The sequence below is a fragment of the Protobothrops mucrosquamatus genome, unplaced genomic scaffold (assembly GCF_001527695.2).
Source record: "Protobothrops mucrosquamatus isolate PMUCROS unplaced genomic scaffold, P.Mucros_1.0 scaffold61, whole genome shotgun sequence".
Lineage (NCBI taxonomy): Eukaryota > Metazoa > Chordata > Lepidosauria > Squamata > Viperidae > Protobothrops > Protobothrops mucrosquamatus.
In genome coordinates, this window is record NW_015386440.1 from 1,509,329 (window position 1) to 1,525,141 (window position 15,813).

Sequence of the window (15,813 nt, forward strand, 5' to 3'; positions counted from 1 at the left end):
CATCAAGCTTTTGGTCCTATCTTTGTGCTAAATGGTATTTACAACTGGCCATGCCTACAGTAGCAGCCATTTTATAAATCGATGAGTCTCTTGTTTCAGCCTCTTTCCAAAGGAACTTTCCTGATGCTCTCAAAATTCCAAATATACCCCCAGCCCTAAAAGGAGCCAATCCCTAATGTAGTACATCAAATTTTTTTTGGCCTTATCTTACTTATTCATAAAAGTACACCTGTAGGAATCACTGTCCTCAGCCCAAATGGATGAAATGCACAACGTTTGCAGGAAAATTCTACATAGGTTTATTAAACTAAAGAAAAAGAACTTCTTCTCTTACAACTTTCTTTCTATGTAAATGAAAGAGGTCCTTCATCTAATTATTGGGCCTTGTCCACTTTAAAATTAGGGAAAGATATTGCAAGCATGTGGAGAGCTGGGATGTTGCAGCAGGAGGGTGAAGGTATAATTTCTGGTTGGGTCTAATTCAGAGATTATTAAGATCATACAAAGGTATGGGCAATGTGAGAAAATGATTTAGTGAGCAAGTGAGGATGTGATTTTGTCTGCATTCCATGGGAAAGTCATACATATGGGAAAGTCATACATATAGGTAGTCCTTGATTTACAGTATTAATTGGGACCATAATTTTCATAGCTAAAAAATGCCGTCATAGAGGGCAACATCTCTTAGTTGCATCAGTCAGTGACGGCATTCATGGCAATCCCCACTGCCACCATTAATTGAATCTCACCGGTTGCTAGGCAAGGACGTGCAAAGCCCCAAGTATCCTCACCATATGCATTCCACAAGACCTGCTATGTCCAGTTGACTTTTGTCCTCTTCTTTCCACTGCTGATGAGGTGCACCTGGCTTGACTCTATGGCAGTCAGTTGCTGGCCAAGCCAGGTCTTCTTCCCGAGGCTGCTCGCACTGTTCTTCAACATTCTTGTGATGTTTCGGAATACCTTCAGAAAGCTTCTTAGGCCTGGCATTGTGGTGGCAGCCAGCCGAGATTACTAAAGGCTCAGCCTCTATTTCAGCTCCAGCACTGTTGCCAAGAAGGAATGCAGCAATGCAACGTAGCCAGAAGGACAGAGATGGTGAGGAGTAGTTGAATTTCCCCTGCGGTTGTAAGTGCAGATGGCTGAGTTTTGATCACATGACACAGCAACAGGCAGAGACCAGGCATAAGAACTATTTGTTCAGCTTGACCAGGGGTAAGCAACCTTGGCTCTTTTATGACTCATGGACTTCAACTCCCAGAATTCCTGAGCCCATATGGCTGGCTCAGAATTCTGGGAGTTGAAGTCTACGAGTCATAAAAGAGCCAAGGTTGCCTGCCCCTGAGCTTGACCATAATTTTACTGAAGAGTCACTGAATTAATGGTCATTCTGCAATGAGTACCTAAATAAGCTTTTATTATTTTAAAAGTATGATTGGAGAAAACTGACTTAAAATTAAGTCAGAACTTTTGTCCAGAACAACTACAGCAGTTCTTCAGGAATGCTGGAAGGAATTTTTTCAGCTTTACCTAAAAATATCTGAGTTTGGACTTTAAAATCTTTTGCATACAAATACTGCTTCTGTCCAATTTATCATAATTGAAGAAATAACTGAAATCTATACTTTAGCTGGAGTTAAAAGGATACATAGTCCCCATTACTGTTTTAAGCCATGAGGTAATCACCAGAAAATTAAATTCCATGTCTGATTCTTCATGTGATTACCTACTTATATAAAAATGGCCAGTGCATATTTGGAGAGTTTCTGATCACTTCAGGAGATGGAAACTTTTTTTTCTCAATATTATAATTAATCAGCCCATTATTGCAATTTGCCACCATTGTGCCTTCAGAAGATTGTTTAGGAATTGGCATAGATTTTCTTTTTCATCATCTCTGCATTTGATTTGTAGACACATTTTTTTTTATAGTTGGCTTAGTTAAACTGGGAACATAATTGTGTCATTTCAAACGGCTGCTTTTAATTACCGCTGACATTGGATGTTTACAGAAAGTGGGAGGTGTCTATTTTTTTTAAAAAAAATACAGTTATAATAGTTTATTTTGAGAATACATGGGACTTCTTGATTGGATTTCAACATAATCTTTGCTCACTGAAACCATATTTAGTTAACTCTAAACAATTTCTGTGAAATTTGTTTCCACTTTAAAGTCCATCTCAAGTCCTCTTTTAATTAACCAAAGAACAGAATATTTAGATGTGCAGATTTCATTGCATAAATAAATTGAACGATGGCCTTATAGAAAAGATGACAATTCTTGATGGGAGGAAGTTAAGAGGCTGGAAATCTAACTACCAGTAAATTTGGAATTCTGTTCTCATGAGTAATCCATTTTTTAATAAAAGGCAATGTTATCCTCACTAGTTAAAATTTATTTATTTGTTATACTTTGATTTATAACTCAACACCTCTAGAAGTTCAAGGTATACAAACCAGTCATCTTTGGAATGTACTCTTTGTTAAAAAAAAATAACAGGGTCACCTTAAACACAAGGTTTTTAATGTATTTTATTATTCTACAATATAACATTTGACTTGATCTATATCAGCTCTTCTAATGAGTTTTTAGCCAGCTTCTGATGAATTACTCTGTATTAATCTGTTATTTTGTAATTTATTTCTGAACTATTTTTTTCATATAACTCATTTTTTTGTAATCTATCCTTTTTATTTCTAAAAAATTAAACCTTAACCCAGACTGGTAGATTTTGAATTCTGTCGTGTCATTTCCCCCCCCCCCCCTTTGCATGCCCTATTTTAAATCGATCACAAGTCAATTGCAAGCAACATGCTCATTTCTCAATGATATTGTGTGTGTGTATGTGTGTGAGAGAAAGAGAGAGAGAGGGGCAAGAGAGAGCACACCTGTGTCAAAACTTACTTTGTAGAGCACACTGTTAGCATAGATTTTGACATTTGCTTATTAAATACGTTAAGAATATTGACTAAATTATAAAATCCATCAGTCGTTTTGCTAGATTTAGAGATGTTAAGATTATAAAGTGTACCAAGAATTCCAGGGTAAAAGTGAACACATTTTTGTGTAATTACTCGTTGGAGAAGCTACAATCTGTTGCCTGGGATGGTTATCATCAGCTTTGATTAGAAATCTTGAAAGACAGCTGCTGACACCATTGAGTTGGAAAGATTGTATTGAATTAGAGGAGTTCCTTATAATTTAAAATAATAGGATGGCCTAGATAGGGAACCTATGAATAATCCTTCAATTTAATATGCAGAGTGGAATACCATATCCAAATGCAATTTATGTATGACTACCATATGAAAATCAAACAGGAGCCTTTGCATCTCCATCTTCAAATCCTACCTTCCTGTTTAATTTCATTTTATTCATACAATTATTCTCATAAATGCGGATTGGCTACATGAGCTTCCCTTAAAAATATCCTTTGGCACTGGCTTCTTACCCTCTCTTGTTTGTTTGTACAGTAGTCCTTACGGCCCCAATTGAGCCCAAAATTTATTTTGTTTAGCAAGACATTTGTTAAGTGAGGTTTGCTCCCATTTTACCACCTTTCTTGCCACAGTTGTTAAATGAATCACTGCAATTGTTAATTAGTAACACCATTGTTAAATGAATCTGACTTCCCTGTTGATTTGCTTGTCAGAAGGTCACAAAAGGGGATCACAGGACATGGCAACTGTCATAAATATGAACCAGTTGCAAAGCATCCAAATTTTGATCACGTGACCATGGGGAATGCCGCAATGGTTGTATGGTCATAAGTCACTTTTTTCAGTGTTGTTGTAACTTTGGATGTCACTAAACGAATTGTTACAAGTTGAGGAGTACTTGTATCTGAGAAAGAAGCAATGTTGGTTTCAGTTTATTGTTCATAAATTTTGTTACAGAAATGTTAGTCAGTATTGAAACAGATATATTTTTCTGTTTATCAACCTTCGCTCTTTAGGTGGCTGTACATTTGAATATAAAATTTCTGTTAAATGAGTAATTTTTTTAACTATCTATAAAATTAATTTAAATATATAATTCTACAAATTGACCTTAATTCCTAGTGATTTTATGGATATGTTATTGTGGTTTTTTGGGACTTAATTTAAAGGAAATTATATTAGGTAAAGCTGGCAACGTAGAAAAAAATGATGGCTGATGAATGTTTGGAGTATCCAGGGCTAAGACAAAGTAAAACTACATGTTTCTTGTCTTCTTTCTCCTCTGTGATGGTAAGGAATGTGAAGTTTTATATATATGTTCTCAATTATTTTGGATAATTTTCAGCCTGGAATGGAATGATTTATACTGACTAACTTGCTACTTTCCAGTTCTGCATGAAGCCGCCATTACTTCTATTACTTTTTCTTTTGTATTCAGAGCATCCAAATGTTTCCCATTCTGCAGTATATTAAACAAGCCTTTTGAATAAGCATAGTTTATTTTTCTTCTTTTTATAACACTACACTTCACATTGCAAACAAGATTAAATGGTACCAATAAAGAAAAATATTTGTAGCTCAGGGTTGAAATGAGGGACCCTTGGTGCTGTCTGAGTTTGGTTGTTTTCTTGCAGATGTTTCATTGCCCAACCCTGGTAACATCACAGCACTGATGATATTACCTAGTTTGGGCAATGAAACGTCTGCAAGAAAACAACCAAGTTCAGATAGCACCAAGGATCATCAAGATTAAATGGGCTGTGGTAGAGAAACCCCATGGTGCATTTGGCACCAAAATCCACAAGTACACAGTAATTTTATTAGAAGCCATATAAGTGGCATTAAATATGTATATACATTTTGTGAAATTAGATAGTACCAAAGCTTTGTTTAAGCTACTTCTGATTACAAAAAAGTAACCCTGAATTTATTATGAGAACTGGATTAGCCATATTTCATGATACAACAAATGTGCTCTGGAACAGAACATCATATATATAAATTCCACTCTAAGAAACCATTCATTATATTGAATTAATTCAAGGGTAGGTTTACTTTATGTTAGTCATCTGGTAGAGTCAGAAACAATCTAAGTCTTTGGACCATTTGGGAATATAGCTTTCTAGATACAGTGTAATCAACTTGTATATGAGTAAAAGAGTACAATTCCCCATATCTTTAAATGCCTTCAAAGACATTTGGATATTGAATGCAAAATCTTTAGAAGGTTTTAAAAATTAAAATTGGAAGACTGAATGACCAACTAAAATAGTTTGATTTGATTTATACAGGTAATCTGCAATTTACGACCACAACCAAGCCTAAAATTTGTTACTGAGTGAGAAAATTGTTAAGTAAGTTTTGCCCTATTTTATGACTTTCCTTGTCACATTTTTAAGTGAATGACTGCAGTTGTTAAATTAGTAACACTGTTGTTAAGTGAATTTGGCTTTCCCGTTGACTTTGCTTGTTAGAAGGTCACAAAAGGTGACCACATAACATCCATACACTGCAACCGTCATAAATATGAGCCAGTTATCAAGCATCTGAATGTAAATCACATTATCATGGGGATGCTGCAATGGTCATAAGAATGAAAAACTGTCATAAGTCCGTTTTTTCAATGGCCATTTTTCAGTGCCATTGAATGAACTGTTGTAAGTCAAGAACTACCTCTATTTTTGAGAAAAAAACTGACCTGAATGGTGATGTATGGTTTTTAATATAAAGAATCAACCCAGCTGTCTCTCCGGAGTGCTGTCTTAACAGTATAAACCAGTAAAGTATAAAAGTCTGACTATTTGCATACAGAACCTGGCAGCCTGCTATGAATGTTAGTGTAGTGTTAAGGCGAAACTGTAATATTTTAGTGAAGATGCGGCTTGGGGCAAATTCCATTATAAGTTATTATTTACATTAATACTAACCAAATAGAGATATACAATAAGTACTGAAATTCTGGCCATATTATTAGCTTCTGTTATTTATAGATTTGAAGGGCAAAACTGATTTGCTTTAAATTATAGCACAATACTGTGTTGTTTAAATAAAACTAAGATAACATTCTCTGCCTGAACAATGAATATTTCCTGCAAAATGTTTTTTTCATCCTCATTTTTCACCATCTGTTCTGAAAAGAAACCAAAAATCCCATGGGAACCTTGACTGTAATCTGTGGCTATTAGCTCTTAAACACATTGATACTTTCACAAGTATATACCAAGTGTATATTCATGATGTTACCAAGAGCCACATTAGAGTTCTTAATAGTTGCAAAAATTGGGTGATTAGATCTCAGCATCTGGCTTATACATGCTTAATATATACAATTTATTTATTGCTTTATACAAACATGTTCATAATTTTCATAGTATTTCAATTGGGATTTAGTTATTTCTTTGATTTTTTAAAAAATCTAAATGTTAACAATATTTAAACCTGCTGTTTTGTTCTTTGATTTTGTCAATTTAGAAGTGCTTATCTATCTACCATTAAACATCCAGAGGAAAAGATTCCTGATTTAAATGGCACCCTTTTTACCAAACACCCACCCATTTTCATATTGTAATGTATTATTTTGGGGCTTCAAGTGCTGATTAAAATAAGCTATAAAAATCAAGCATTATAATTACCTGGTAGGATGTGGAGATAGATCTGTAGCTAAACGGTAAAGTGTATGCTTTGGAAGAGAGAAGAGAACAAGAAAGAGAGTAGTCTTTTCCATGTATTCCCGAAGAAGTCTTATTCCTGAAATTTTGGAAAACTGTTCCTGATTCATTTCAACAATACTTTTAAGAGGTGCTCTTTAAGCGTATCAATTTAGAAATGCTTTCTTATCCATTATTAAATATTCAGAGGACAAAATTTCTCAGCTGACTGGAGAATTGTGGGAGTTCAGTCGTCTTAAAGTTGCCAATGTTGAGAAATAATAAGGGTGAGATAAAAAAAAAGTCTTTAAAATGCAGTGGTATCAGTGGTCAGCTTAACTCTATATTCTCTTCTAAAGAAATGTATTTTGTGTTCTGGAAATAGTACAATGATGATGATGACCTCTCGTGTTTGATGGAGCAGGTTCACTTTAATGTAGTCCTTAGAAAATAAATTTGATTTAGATTTAGATGTACCTAGCACATCTGGCAAGCACCAAATTTTGTGTATACTACATGAACGCTTACTTTAAAAATGCCATTGCTATTATTTTCTAAAAGAGAAATGCATATTTTCTTGATGATCTTTTAGTATAGCTGGCCAATAAGCACCTTTTTTTGCAACTATAAAATAACAGAATAGCTATTGTCTCATTTGTTCAGTCAAACGATAATGCCTTTTCACCAATAACAGGGATTCTGGAATTCTCCATTCATATTGACTGTAGAGCTACCAAATCTCAGCTGCAAAAATCAACTGTCCTTTTCAAAGGCTTCCTAAGAAAATTCAGTGTTCTTAAAATAATATTCCAAACATTAACATGAACTATAAGGGTCAATCTTGAATTCAGCAAAGATTGCAAATTTATTCAACATAGTGACTTCAGTGTTGAAGACATAACTTTCATGTCTGTCTTGAGGCATAAAGATTAGGAATCAGTGCTTTAGGTAATTTAAATAAAATTCAGGCAGAAACCACCAGTTTGAAATAGCTGACTCTTAAATATTTACAGAATAATTCCAAGCAACTCAATGCTGGACAGAAAAAAATGGCATAAAGAAAACTTATTTATCAAAGTATAAAATAAAATATATTGGTTTTGTATGAAAGGAATTCACCCATTTCAGAAAATAATATGTGCATTTACAGTTTAATCTGGTTTACCCTTTGATTCAGTTTTCATTTATTTTAACCTGACCATATAGAAGGCTATGAACTGCTTGATTTTTCTTATGCCATTTGTACTAACTCATCACATACATTTCTGTGGTAATGGCAAAAAATAAATTTTGGAAGCTTAATGTTGATGCTGTCCTTTTTATTTTTTCAGAATGTCCTGAAGATCATTTTGCTTTGTGTCATTCTGGAACAGATAGTGGACACTGCCATTAGTTCGTCCCAAATGCTCTGGTGTTGCAGTGTTTGTGAGATCAGCCAAGTTTTTTTAAGGATCTTGGCACCGACAGCTTAACAGCCTTAACTGTTCATTCTAACAACTACCAGCCTAATAACTCTTGTTGAAAATGATTAATAGCTAACTGAGGGTTTTAAATAAAAACATTTTTGCAAGACCGAAACAAAACCCCACACACATAGTGAAAACCAAGATATAATTTATAAAAGAATGTCAAGGAAACTGAATAATAGATAAATAGGGGAAGTCTATAGTGAATTTATAAGGCTTAGCTGCTGTCTTTATTCTTTAATGGGAACTGTGCCCACTTTGTAGAGCAACTGTGTACATTAGAGGATAGGTTCATAGATTATCTTCAGATAGTTTGGGAAAAGTTGGCAGTTACGTGGGAAGCCAAGAAACAATTAGGAGTATGTCTTGTCTCTGAATAACCACTGTCAATACAGAACAGGACTTAATGGACTTCAGTCTGGCTGATTTTAGCTGACCAAGGATAACTCCTTTAGAATGGGAGGTAAGACACTTAAATTTTAAAAATTGCAAAGTGACTACTTTTTTTCCAGGGTAGAAGTTGGACCAAGTATCTATTAAGTGTCTTATAATTTATCATCTTTCATAGCCTGGTATTTACTTTGATATCAGCCATCCTACCTAAGTAAGAAAAGATGTATATCTTTCTTGTCTTAGCTTATTTCTGAATACCACCAACTATTATTCTCTTAAGTTTTAGCTAATAGGGATCCATATCACTTACATATATTTGTCAAACATTGTTTAGATATGTTAATATGCACATACAACTGCAGCTGCAAAATTATTTGTTTACAAGAAAAATAAAAATAAAGAATAAAAAAAGAAAGAGAAGCAAAGACATACAAAAATTTAAGTGAGTGAATCATTCATGGCAGTACCACTAGAGCAGAAATGGATTTAATTTCTACTCTTTAAAGATTTTTTTTATAACTGTTCCAATTATCAGGTTAAATGTTGCTAAATTATCTCATCAGACCTGTAGAAAGTAATTTTTAATCTTGCATATTGTCCAGCATAATCTCTTTGTTGTAGAACATGGGTGGGTGGGGGCAAAATGATGTGCCAAATGCAATGTCACTAACTGAAAATTTTTAAGGTAGTTTAAAACAGGGCTTTTCAACCTTTTCACCCATTGTGCCACTTTTAGGATATGGCAATATCCGAGTACCACCAGTTGCCTAGCAAGATATCAAAAACTTGATGACAAAAAAAAAAGGAAAAAAGTGATAAAGTACAGGTAGTCTTCGACTTACAACAGTTTGCTTAGTGACTATTCACAGTTACAATGACACTGAAAAAGTACCCCCCAAGCCACAGATGAGCAAGACACCTGTCTGCCTGCCCGGCGGCGCTCTTCCTCCACTCCAAGGTTTTCATTGTTGTGAGCATTTCTGTTGAGGATTGGTGGGTGGGGTGGGGGGTGTTTGGTTTTTATTCCTCCCGTCTGCTGGGTGGTTGCAGCAGGTTTTGGTCACTTCACATGACCCTGGGACACTGTGACCATCATAAATATGAATCAGTTGCCAAGCATCTGAATGTAAATCACAAGACACTGGAGATGCTGCAACATTCCAGCTGATTGGCGCTTCTTCTGGGCTCAGTAGAAGCGCCAGGATCAGCGCTGACCTCCACCTGGAGCCTGGCGCTGATCCTGGTGCTTCCACTGAGCCTGACAGCCCTGCAGCTCCAGCCATCTCTCGCTCAGGCTTGTGCGGTGCTGCCACCGGTTCAGCTCATTCCCCTCCCCCGCTACCACTTTTCTAGGTTGTTGCGTACCATCTGCCAGGTGCTAATGTACCACAGGTGGTACCCGTACCACTGGTTGAAAAGCCCTGGTTTAGAATATTTCAAACAAATAATTTAAACACAAAGTTTTCTCCCCTATGTATACTGAGATGGAAACTACTTACTCCATTCACCTCCCTATCTATATAAATAAAAATGTAAAAGTTCGTTTGTTCAAAATCTTAAATCTCCGAAAGTTCTTCACCGATTGCTTTGAAATTTTGACACAACGTTGCATTTGAATACGTGCATGGTTTTATATACCTATATTATATAGATGTCACACCTGTGACAGGTAAAAACATGTTTTTTTGAAAAACCGCCATCTGTTGGACGTAAAAGCAACACACGCTTTTACCAGACTGAGCCACAGCAACGCGTGGCCGGGGACAGCTAGTCTTCAAATGAGAAAGAGATGTCAGAGTCTTCAAGTACATAAAAGCTGAACATATTTTATCTTCATATCTGAGGTTCTCCCTATGGCTAAAACCTTTAATCAAGTGTTTTAGTAATCACAAAGATTTTGTGCTTGATTTATAACTTGTAGAAAGACATTGCAACAAATTAATGAAGGAAAATGCCATGAGGAGGCAAAAAGGAAAATGCAGTATTCCTAATTTAGTTTAAAACATACTAAATGCTTGCCTTTTGTTTTTAACCCTAGATTTTTTTGTAAACAAAATTTAGTTACTAAAATTGGCATTGTTTAATCTGAAAACCATCCATTTTAGAACAACTGCAAACAAACTGAAGGACCTGGTGGTAGGGGAAAAAAACATCCAATTGACCTATATTGATTTCAGATTACTTTAGTAACCAGAATGAATACCATGCATGTGTTGTTCATAACAGGATTTTGACTTTATGTCTTAGGACTATATCTCTTAGGACTATTGACTGAATTTAAACTTAGTTAAATGAAAGAAATGCATATATTGAAATAAAAATGGATAACATTGAAAAATATGTTTTGGTTGTGTAATTATAAATAAAAATCATGATGTCATCAGTATAAATTTCAAATTATTTAAATAACACTTCTTTTTTTATTGGGTATATGATACATTGTCTTTCTAAAATGGTCATTGTATGCTTTTGATTTGAATCCTGTATCAGCTGTCTAGAGTCACAACTGGGATAAGAAAGAAAGATTTCATAAGACTTAATTTGTAGCTGTCAAGAAGAACTGAGTCTGTGTGAAGCTACGCCAGTGGTGAACTATTGAATTATAGGCTGTAGGTTCCTGAAGATTTGTCTTGTTTTTATAACCCAGAAAGGACTATAAAACTAACTTTAAAAACTTTAAAAATAAAATTGAGAGCCTATTTGATGTTGGTTAAGACACTGGCCTAGAAACCAGGAGACTGTGAGTTCTAATCCCACTTTAAACATGAAAACTAACTTACGACAGCAGTTGGGATGAAAATGGCCATTGTTAAGTGATGCATTCATAAAGTGCAATGTCACATGACCATGGCAGTTTAGCAACAGTAATTCCTACAGTCCAAGTTGCTGTCATTAAGTAAGGACTCTGAGGGTAGTAAAGCAAGAACCTCATGTGACATATGTTACAACTGTGAATTGGGCAGTCATATAAATTGAGAAGAAAGGAAGGGCAAGGGCAGGGAAGAGTGAAGTCCTTAATTTCTAGCTTGGTGCCTTGAGCATAGGATCATCTTTTCTCTCAATAATTCCACTTTAGTTCTCCAATGATAAAATGACAGATAATTTCAAAGGTTTATTATATTTGGAAGTTATTAATTCTATTTTCTGATTAAATACCAAATAAATGCTTCTTCCTTGGTTAACTGTTATACTTGATTTGTTTCTCAAAATTGTCTCATGTGCTGAAGCCCAGAGGGAAGACAATTTTGTTATATTACAGATTGTATTAAAATCTTTGAAAACTGTATGACATAGAAAGAATATGCTTTAACATTGCTAATATATGCCTCCGTTATGATGGCAATTGCTAAAGGGAGGTCTTTTGGATAGCTTGAATACTGAATAGAGAAAATGCGCTGTGACCAACTGATATTCAGATTACTCAGTTTGAATAAAGGATAGGATATGCAGTGGGTGAAAAGCATACGATACAAACCTGAATTATATGCCATATTTATACTTTTGTAAATCTCTTCTGCATGTTTCTTAAAATAATTATATAGTTCTAAGTATAGATCTGCAAAATGGAGCATGCTTATATATATTGTGATATATATATATCCCAATCAACTACTTACTTATAATGTAACTAAAATGAGAGTGGATAAAAAATTATAATGCATATTTTCTTTAAAACAAGACCCCCTCAAATTAAAATCATTTCAGGGAAGAGAGTGATTGTTCTGTTTCAAATCACATGCAGTATTCTTTAATTTTCATTTAATATGACATGCAAAGATATTACCATGCATATTCATTCATCTTGTCATAAAGAGGTTTTGTTCCTCGCTCCTTCCATTTTAACTGGCAAAACAGCTACTTACTTCCTGGTAAAATAAGAATAATTGATTGTTCTTCAGATCTTCACTTTATTTAAATATTTTCGTACTTTTTGGATTCAAAACCAAGGCACGGAATTGTTTATAATCGAAAGGTTTTTGCCACAACTTTCCTTTGGCTACTTGTGATGTGTCTGTTTAGTTCTGAGAAGCTATGATGTGATATGCTTGAAAAATTCAAGTTTTTATAGCTTCTGAAAGCTTTCATATCCTTGAAATAAAGAGTTAGGGTTAGGGTTCATGGCCTATAAGCCTACTTTATTTTTCTGCAGCTTCCAGGAGCCCTCAAAATCACATAGGTGAAATTCATTGGCAAACTGCCAATACCAGCAGCATATTTCCTGCAATTTTCATGTGAAATTATATGTAATATAAAAAATGTCCAAAGAAAAAGGAAGCAATCTAGCTTGTCTTTCCGAACTCTGAAATCCTTGAGGGATTTTCTGGTGATATCTACTTTAGGTTACTAAATTTGAGGTGCAAAGATACAAATGACTATTAGAATTAATGTTTGAGGGATCCCTTTACTGCCATGTGGATTTTTATAACCCAGATATGGTAGCCAGCTCCAACTATATAACAACTGTATAGTTATTAATTGAATTAATAAATATGAGTTACTTCAATTTGCTTATTTATTTATGATATATTTATCCCATTGTTCTGACCTTCCTTTCACTCAATTAAAGGAGACATTGTTCTCAACCACACAATCTTAAAGAGTGGCAGAAGGAGATAGTTCAGAAGGATACGAGGAAACGTGGAGCAATATATTGTACCGATGTGCAGTTCAGGCTTAGGTTACCTCTCCTTTTCTTAAACAGTAATTTGTGAGCTTTGTCTCTTTGATTGATGGTCAATACTAGAATTTCTTGTTTGTTGAACAGAAACAGAGTGACTGTTAAGTACCATTTCCTAGGAAGCAGGAGCACATTCCAGGGGGCAACATGACCTGGAGCAGAAAAAGAAAGTTAGGATGCCACTCCTCAGAAGTTCCCAAAGTACATCCATTGGTATATCTAAGAGTAATAAAGGTTTAGTCTGGCAAGATTCTGTCTACTGGATGCAAGCAAATAAAGAAGTGATCTTTGCCTGGATATCATTCTTGACTATGCCTGATTTTTGTCTCTCTATCCAGAGATCAAGTACAATGACAAGAATTGGTAGTTCTCCACTTAAGACCACAATTGACCTGGAATTAAGTTAAGTGAATCACCCATATGACCATTTCACACATCTGCAATTATGGCTCTCCCAGTCATGATCATTATCCAACCACTGAGAGTTAACAACCAAGTCTTCTCTTTGCACTACCGCACCCAGGTTCACTTGCCCTACCACATCCCAGTTCTCTTACACTTATTTGCATTGTTCTTCAGTGTTGACTACTAAGGCCACTTGTTCCAGAGGCATCCAGAGAAAATGAGGGAAAATCTCTCAGCGTATTGGAGGAATAAAACTCAACTCTGGCAAAATCACTACTGCAATGCCATCATTCTGTAAGGCTCAGAAGGCTAGCATTCACTACTATTTTCTCCTCCCCAAATCCTAATGAATGCCAGCCTTCTGAAAGGCTCAGAAGGTTGGCATTTGTTAGTGGTTTCACCAGTTTTGAGGTCCGTTTCACCTGCACACAGTAGATTTTTCCCTCCTTGCATGGAAAGGAGAGGAAATCCCTTCCCTCAGTTTCTGGGAAACTGGCAGAGAAGATTGCAAATGGGCACTTGGCAACACATCATAAATATTGCCAAGTGCCTGAAATATAGTCGCATGATTGCCCAAGTGGAGAGTGACCATATTGGGTGGCTGGCACAGCACCCATTCCGAGGCTGTCATAAATGCAAACAGTTGTAAAATAATCAATCATAAGTCGAGAACTACCTGTCGGTATTTCCTTGCTCATATAAACTCATATTTTACTATTCCTGCCTCCTATTCATTATTCTGTAGGTATTTGGCACAGAAACCAAATATTAGTTAGGAACAGAAAAGAATTCTTTCTCATATTGGCAAGAAATGTATGTAGAATAAACATCAAAATCACACAAACATTTCTCCTAACTTCAGAATATTAATAATAACTTCAGAATCCACTTTAAACACATTTTTTCAGAAAGTATTAGGTAGCATTTCTTCTATAGTATTTATTCAATACCGGCTGGGCCAGTGTTGATATTTGTATTAAAAGCCAACGCCAGTTAAAGTTGTCCAAGAAAAGTATTTACAAAGAGGAATAATATAGCAGAAGAAAGAAGAAGGGAGGGATGAACTGTTACGCTCTTTGCAGTTTATTTTAGCTAGGTACATCTGTATAAATGCAATTTACTCTGACGCACAACTGCTTGATAGCTTTAAACTCCCAGTTCTGTTGCCAAACCAATTGCCCTTGATGGCTTTTATATTCAGAGATACTTGCAATTGCCTTGTTTACATTAGTGCCATTCATAAAACATTTAGAATGGCCGTTCTGCTGAATAAACAGTCGAAAGATTGGAGAATAAGTCTATCACCATCAACTGAAGAGTAAACTTTCCAAACCATTTCCTGTCAGTGGGGACTTCTTCAGTAAAATTGCAAACTCTATGCTTTGAGATGCAATAGGAAGAATTAGATTAAGGAGGTTGCTGCTGACATGCCTATTGACCAGGGTTCAGGACTAAAATTGCTGTAAACAATAAAATTTTGTTCTCGTGGTATATGAAAATGGGGTCCCCAGGCATCAATTACAGAAAGAAGGTGGTAGTACACAGAGATACAGTTAAGCTGAAACCTCACAGCTTCCCATTTGATTTTTAAAAATAAAATAAGTTCTTATAATATCTACAGAAGCAGAGATCCAATCAGATACCAATGGAAGATATAGATATGCTGGTTACATGGGTATTAAATTTTCTAATCGACCATTAAAGTAGCCACAGTATTAATGTGATGCATATAAAGTAGCAATGTAGAAGCCTGAAAAAGGATAAAGTTATTTTAATGAACAGCAGAATTCTGCTGATACAAGTTCCAGACTTCTTCTCAATCATTTTCAAGAGATTGGATATAATATTTGGTAGAATATGTAGAAGAAGCATAAGAAAGAAAAATGACTTGTTGGTACCTGCAGTCATTGTTTTAATAAATGTATTGAGATATTCTTTTCTATATTTTTCACAGTGAACATTATCTTTTCATAAAATAAATTAGAATATTGTTTGTTGACGTAAGAACCCACAGTGCAGTTTTGCATATTGATTACAAAATTTAATATTTTTATTTTCTAAGAGTCAATATTTAATTATTTTGCACATGGCCCTGTTGCTTGAATGAGATATTTCTGAACACTGCATCCAATTTTGGTCACCACGATGTAAAAAAGATGTGGAGACTGTAGAAAGAGTGCAAAGACAAGCAACCAACATGATTAGGTGCCTGGAGGCTAAAACATATAAAGAACGGTTGCTGGAATTGGGTATGTCTAGTTTAATGAAGAGAAGGACGAGGGGT

The 15,813-nt window shown here is 35.2% G+C and overlaps 1 protein-coding gene across 1 annotated transcript in view; it reads left to right on the top strand.

The window, feature by feature from the left end:
* PARD3 (par-3 family cell polarity regulator) overlaps positions 1–15,813 on the top strand; it is a 315,093-nt gene that overhangs the window by 223,816 nt on the left and 75,464 nt on the right. The window lies entirely within an intron of this gene.